Genomic DNA, 7,683 nt, shown 5'->3' on the forward strand with positions numbered 1-7,683 from the left:
AAACCCATGGGTCGTGAACTCATGAGGGTATTACCATTTGGGCCGTAAACTCCTATGTGAGGCCTTACACCCCTTAGATGCAACCCTTTGTACTTCTAACACTTGAATCAAAGTGTTTTCCATGTCCTAGGGTGTCTTTTCTTGCATAATTAGTTGTAAAAACACTAATTGTAACCATATATGTGTCATTATATGATAACTAGGATCCGTGTGTGTGCTCAAGTCTTCACTTGACACCTAGCATCCTATACCACTCGTTCGTCCAAACCACTCACTAAAGGTGAGTTCATACCCCTTAATCAACCTTTGAAATGATTTTAAGTGCTTTTATGGGGGGGGGGATACAAGTTGAAACATTCTAGTTATTATATCAATCACATGTGATTAATAACTGGAACATACAGAAAGATTTTCTATTACTTTCAAATTATTATCAAACTTATGGATTTGAAACACTTTAAAACATTTTACAACTCTTTTAAATGCTAAAAATCCTTTACCAAACTCTTTTAAACTTATATTATTGTCAAACTCACGTCTATACAGATATATTTATATAAGTAAGATTTGAAGGGCTTAGGACTGATAGCTCACTTTATTTTCTGTTCCTTGTTTGGTTGTGGACTTAGAGTATCCTATTATTTGTCCGAATGTCGTTGAAACCTTAGTTATATATCATGTATATGTGTTTAGACATAAAGGCTTTTACTTCAGTTCAGTACCTTTGAGTAGCAAAGACATACAAACAACATTACTAGTAAACTATAATAGGTATAGTTTAAGAGATTACTACTCACTATTACTAGTACAATGAAGCATACAAGAGTCAGTACATTTACAAGTCATTACAAACATACTATAACAAAATACAATACAGACTAGTCACTATACAAGAGAACATACTATACACTAGTACAGAGAGAACATTACTACGCTATGATATACTATACAAACATAAGAATACAATAACTAGAATGTGACATACTATTTTCGGATACAACAAGACCGTGTTGTATCATTTTGTAACCAGAGTCTCCTGGAGGGAGAGTGGGCATTGTGTGTATAGATCTATACGGGACAGACACTCCCACACCCCGACTGCTAGCTACAGTCCCAGCCGATAAGGCCAAGGGGTGACAAAATGTCACCTCACTACATATGACACCGGAGGGTCATCTTTTATTCAGTCGTCGATCAGCATGGTTACATATGAGTTCACATTTAAACCTTTAATTAACCAATTTGGGATTAAAGGCAAAAGACTCCCTGAGGGGTATTGTACATTTAATACTACCTGGAGTCTGTATTTTATCACTTTATAACCAGCAGTGTCACTGCTGAGGTAAAACATTATTTTCCCTATTACATTTACTTTGTGATCTTATCACATACTCATTAATGTATAAACTATATTTAGTTAATAATAGTCATACTTGGGAAAATACACACTTTTACAAGAAACAAACATACAGAACATTTTGATGCCTTGGTAGAAGGCTACTTTTAGTAGAAAATATACGATTTTCTAGGAGATACAATTACTCGCAGCAAACATTTACATTGAACAATTACAAACATTTTCTTCAAAACTTACAAACATTTTCGTGCAGAAAATAACACTAAATACTTATGAACTCACCAGCTTTAATACTGATAAACTCTTTCAAAATAACTTGTATTCTCAGGTCATTAGTAGACAGGTAAAGTCGACCATGTTTTGAGAACACGGAGCGTGTTCCAGACTCGTCTTTTATTTTGATTACTTGTTTTTGGTATCTTATTACCATGAAAGAACACACTTGTATTAAATTATACTATTAATGCAATGGATGATGTTGTTGTGTGTTTACTACTTTGCATTGTTATGAGACTGTACATGACGTCCTCCACCCCCGAACGTTTCCGCCGTTCCGGTTTTGGGGTGTGACAGTGGTGGACAGGGTGATTGAGAGCCCCCAGATTCTATAAGGTTTGGTTCATGTGCAGGCGGCCTGCATGGCGGCAGGTTTATAGCAGGGGAGAAAAGCTGTAAGGGAGCTGGTGGTTGCCGAAGAGTTTGATCCAGAGATTGAGGTAGACGTGGCCACCAAGACCCAAGAGATGAGAGATTCCATGGCGACTTTCACTAAAACTGATTTTGTTGGTTATCTCCGCCTGGGTCGTCTGGTCATGGCCCGACTCCGTGTTCTTTGTCAAGACACTCAGAGCGATGGTTCGGGCCCTGAACTAAGCTCTTCACCGGGTGATGGTAATACCTCTACCCATAATTAGTGTTGTTTGCTTGTTTTGTTTTGATGTAACCCCAGTGAACAATATTTTCTATGCCTTTCTTTGTTTCTTGTCTGTGCTACCTTAGTGGCAGCCTTAAAGTCCAGGAGTCTGGCAATTTGACAATGTTCACTTTTGATTGTTGGGTATGAATGTTTCATGCTACCACATATACTCTTTTGTTTTGTTTCTTTGTGTATGGTTTATGTTGGCCATCACATAGTATTGATACAGGGTCTGTTGATATCCCTAGTTTGAGTTCTTTTCTTTGTGAATTCCTTGTGCTTTTCTAATGCTGGTCTTTGAGAAATTTTTTCTAATTTTCTGCTTAAAGACCCTAGGTGTAGCGAAGATCGTCATCTTAAGGCTCACTCAATTATGCTTTTCTCATTAGTGGAAGGTTATGACTCTTCTACACTCATGTCAGATGTTCTTTTGTAGGATTGCTATAATGTGATTGATGAACATGTTTTGGGGGAAAGGTTATGAACCTTTTTTATATAAACCCCCTGGCTGCGTCCTTGTACCGGTTTCGCTCGTGTGACGTTGGATGATCAGTCCTTGTTGTCACATGGTAAACGTAGACAGCCTCTTTATTTTACTTTTCACGCTTGAAAATAAGGAGCATCTGAATTTCCGCTTTTTTCTAGTTTTGTTGTTAGAGTGTTATAAGACTGAAGGTGGTAAAGTAATTTTTGCTGATTACATTTACATGTTAAAACTAATATACAATGCCTTTCCTAGCATTGAATCTATCTTTAACACTCGTTTTAAGAATAAAAATGACGTAGGCTCTGCGCTTTCTTTGTTCTTGGAGTGGCACACCTGTCCTGAGCTTCTAGGACATAAGCATCATTCTTATGGGCTTCCACAACTTCATATGGTCCTTCCCAGGTAACACTGAGTTTCCTCAATGGCTCGTCATGACTAGACTCGTTTTTCCATAGCACCCATTCTCCAACTTTGAAATTCTTGACCTGGACTTGTCGGTTGTAATAGTTCTTGGTGCGCGATTTATACAGTGCTAGGCGCATCTATGCAACCTCACGTTTTTCTTCGAGCATGTCCAGGTCCTAGCGTCGCCCCTCTTCATTGGCTGCTTCCTCGAAAATTTCTGTTCGCAGGGAGCCTGCCACTATTTCCAGGGGAGGACTGCTTTTGTCCCATAAGTTAGACTAAATGGGGTTTCTCCCGTGCTTGACCTTGCTATGGTACGATATGACTACAGCACTGCCGGGAGCTCATCCACCCAGGCGAACTTTGATCTGAGTAGCCTTTTCTTCAAACCATTAACTATGGTTTTGTTTGATATCTCAGTCTGTCCATTAGCCTGAGGGTACGCTACTGACGTGAACTGACGATGGATTTGCTTGTCTTCGCACCACTCCTTGAAGGGACTTCCTTCGAATTGCGTACCGTTATCACTTATGAGGATTCTGCGAGTGCCGAAACATACGAAGATATTCTTGGTCATGAACTTTATCATTTGATTGCCAGTAACGGTGGCCAGTGGTTCTGCCTCTATCCATTTGGTAAAATAATCCACGGCCACCAACAAAAATTTCACACCCCCCGGCGCTGGTGGGAATGGTCCCAATATGTCAATCCCTCATTGATGGAAAGGCCAAGGGTTGGTGATGCTAGTCAATGGCATGTCCGGTTGATTTTGGAAAGGAGCAAATGCCTGACATTCTTTGCATTTCTTGGTTAGGGCCGCGGCGTCATTGTACACGTCTAGCCAATATATCCCTAGGTGAAGTATTTTGCCTATGAGCGCTCAAGCACTTTCATGTGCCGCTGCATCCCTGGAATGACTTTCTTCCAGGAACGACTCCCCTTCGGTCTTAGACATGCACTTTAGCCATGGGCTTAAGTACCCTCGTCGATATAGTTGGTTGTCTCTGATTGCAAAATGTGATGCTCTGATTGTGACTTTTCTTGTTTCCTCTGGGTCACCCGGGAGCACTCCATGATGCAAGTAATCAACAAACGGTTTGGTCCATTCTGGAGTAGTCGATATTGTGTTAACCCTTTGGTTATCGATACTTCTCTCCGGGAGTACTTCAACCAACACTTTCTTTGTTAAGTGGTCATATGAAGTAGAGGCTAGCTTGCTGAGAGCATCTGCCCTTGCATTCTTTCCCCTGGAGATTTGTTTTATTGAAAAACTTTTGAATGTGTTGGTTAAGCTACAGACTGCATCTAGGTATTTCTGCATCCTAGGATCATTTGCCTCATATGTTCCATTTATTTGGTTTGTGACAAGTAATGAATCATTGAGAGTCGCTAGTTGTTTTATACCAACCTCCTTGGCCAGCCTCAGACCTGCTAGGAGTGCTTCGTACTCTACCTCGTTGTTTGACACCTGGAAGTCGAATCGCAGTGCATAAGTAATCTCTTCACTCCTGGGGCTTTGTAGGATCAGGCCTACACCTGAGCCTTCCTTACTTGCTGCGCCATCAGTGCATAACTTCCAGAGTTCCTTGTCGGCTTCCGGCTCTAAGGGATCAACAGAGATTGTCATCGATACTACCATAATAGTATATGGGATCTCGACCAGAAAGTCTGCAAGGGCTTGGGCCTTGATGCTGGTCCGGGGGTGATAATGGATGTCGTGTTCACCTAATTCAATGGCCCATTTGGCCAAGCACCCAAAGTTTTCTTACCTTAGAAGCACTTGATTTATCAGGTAACTAGTCAGAACATCCACCTTGTGGGCTTGAAAATACCTTTGTAGCCGTCTAACAGCGTATACCAGGGCGAGGACCAACTTCGCTAAGGCCGGGTAATTGACCTCTGGTCCTTGTAGGGCCCTACTAACAAAACGGATGGGAACCTGCTTACCTTCCCTCTCCACCGCTAACACCGAGGAGATAGCTTCTTCGGAAGCTGCTAAATACATCTGTAATGTCTCTCCTGGCAGCGAGCAGGCGAGAGCTGGTAGTTGGTGTAAGGAATCTTTTAGTTGTTGCAATGTCGCATCTGCTTTTTCTGTCCATTTGAACTGATTTTTGTCTAGCCACCCTTTGAGTGTTTGGTATACAGGAAGTGCTTTTTCTGTTGATTTAGAAATGAATCGTCCCAATGTCGTCAACCTACCGTTGATCTCCTATACACCCTTGAGGTTGTGGGGAGTTTTTGACTCAAGGAACTCCTGTATTTTAGTGGGATTGGGCAGAATCCCTTCTTTGGATAACTGATACCCAAGGAATTCACCTTCTTCTACTCCAAAAGTACACTTAGTTGGGTTTAACTTCATCTGTGCTTTAGCTAGCGTTTTGAAAGTTTCTTCCACATCGTGTAGCAATGTTTCTTCATTACGGCTTTTAATTAGCATGTCGTCGACGTAGACTTCAATATTTCTACCGAATTGATCGGCGAATATCTGGTCCATTAACCTCTGGTATGTAGCGCCCGCATTTTTTAGCCCAAACGACATTTTCTGGTAGTAGAAAGTGCCCTTCTCTGTGTGGAAGGCAGTTTTCACCTCGTCTTCTCGTTTCATCTGTACCTAGTGGTAGCCCTTGTACGTATCAAGGAAACATTTGAGCTAAAAACCATCAAGCGATTGGACTTTCTGATCAATCTCCGGGAGAGGATAGCAATCCTTTGGACAGGAGTTATTAAGATCTGAGTAATCAATGAACATTCGCCATGAACTGTTAGCTTTATTTACCACGACGGGATTTGCTATCCATGCCGGGAACATTACTTCCTTGAGTATGCAAACATTCACCAGATCAGCCACTTCTGCATTTAAATCCCTGCTCCGGTCTTCTTCTTGACCCCTTTTCTTTTGCTTAACATGATTCCAGGAGTGATATTAAGGCTGTGTTCTATAACCTGTCGATCAACGCCTATCAGATATGTTGGTTTCCAAGCGAAAACGATGGAGTATTGCTTCAGGAGTGCTACCAATCGTGCCCAGGTCTCGTCTGATAGGTGAGCACCAATTCGCACGAGCTTTTCTAGATATTCTATGTTTACTTGTTGTTGTTCAGTGGAACATCCCTCCCTCGACTTCTTTGGTGCTCGTACCAACTCGGGAGCGGCTATGATCTGGTGGAACAGTTGTGACTTGGTGTTTGTGGTGAGGATCTTCGCTGATCCTTGCTGCGTGCTAAATTTAACTATACCATGGATTGTCGATGGTACAAGGTGTTGCAAGGAAATTGCTGATCATCTAAGCAGAATATTGTATTCTTGTGATTCGATCCGTCTCGATGTGGCTGACCAACGTTAAGGGCAGCCGAATAGTGCCCAACGGCCACAAGCTATGCCCGATGACCAATGGCCCACCGGTTGGAGGCTGTAGCCCTTCCTTCAACGCATCTGGTAGTTGTCGGAAAAAACGCTCATAGAGTATATCGGAGCAACTACCATTGTCAATGTATATGTGATGGATTTTCTTGTGACGAATGAATCCAGATATGAGGAGTGGATCTCGTGGATCCCAGTTCAGGGGTATGGGATCGTTGCTCAAAAAACTAATATTGAGTAGATTTCTCGAGAGCAACTCTATCTCGTTCTCCGATTGGTGAGTTGTGTTTCTCTTACGAGACTTAGAGATAGTGAGTACCTCTGTGCCGTCATACGGGGGTTTCTGCAACAGATTGGGATGCATTATCACCATATGAGGTAGTGAACCATCCAACGAGAGTTGCCGAAGACTGCTCTGGAGTACTGGCTCTGCTATTTTTGCCGTAGGTGGTGGGACCTGTGCCATTAGCACCTGGATTGGAACTTGTGTTCCATACTCACGGTGGCAGTCGTTGCAAACCATTACTAGTAGTCGGAACAGATCTCGCACTGCGGTCCCAGATGCGTTTGTGTTTAGATCCCCTTCTGTAGAGGACCAACGTCGTTTATTGGTTGTATCACTCTGAGGATACATCCGGATGGTGCCAAATGTTGTGAAATGTTCTACAGGGGTTTGGATGTCAGATGATGGAATTGTCCTGGAAGCTTTCTTGAGAACACAACATAGAAGAATCGTTAAAGGACATCTGGGTGTTCTCCCAGGACGTCACTTCGACGATCAAGTTAGTTTTCTGAGAGAGAGGATTTAAGGGTAAAATTCATGAGGGAGAAGATGGATCCATTCCTTGAGCTGGAAGAGATCCTTTTATACTTGTTACTAACGGATCGTTGGGACCTTGTCTAGTGACTGTCAGACGTGGCCTTGTAACATCCCAAGTTCGGAAGCAAGAAGTTGGAGGGCGCTAAGTGTAAATTAAGGGAGCTACTCGACGAGTAGGTATGCTACTCGTCGATTCGCAACGGGATTTGATCGCGGGTTAAGTGGCCAACTCGCCGAGTCGGAAGATGTACTCGATGAGTTGGTGCTGGAATCAGAAACCCTAATCCTGAGGGTTGCACCCTATTTAAAGGACTTTATGTCCTTCTCCCAGCCTC

Source organism: Lactuca virosa, chromosome 6 (genome assembly GCF_052849685.1).
Source record: "Lactuca virosa cultivar CGN04683 chromosome 6, Lactuca_virosa_CGN04683_v6, whole genome shotgun sequence".
NCBI lineage: Eukaryota > Viridiplantae > Streptophyta > Magnoliopsida > Asterales > Asteraceae > Lactuca > Lactuca virosa.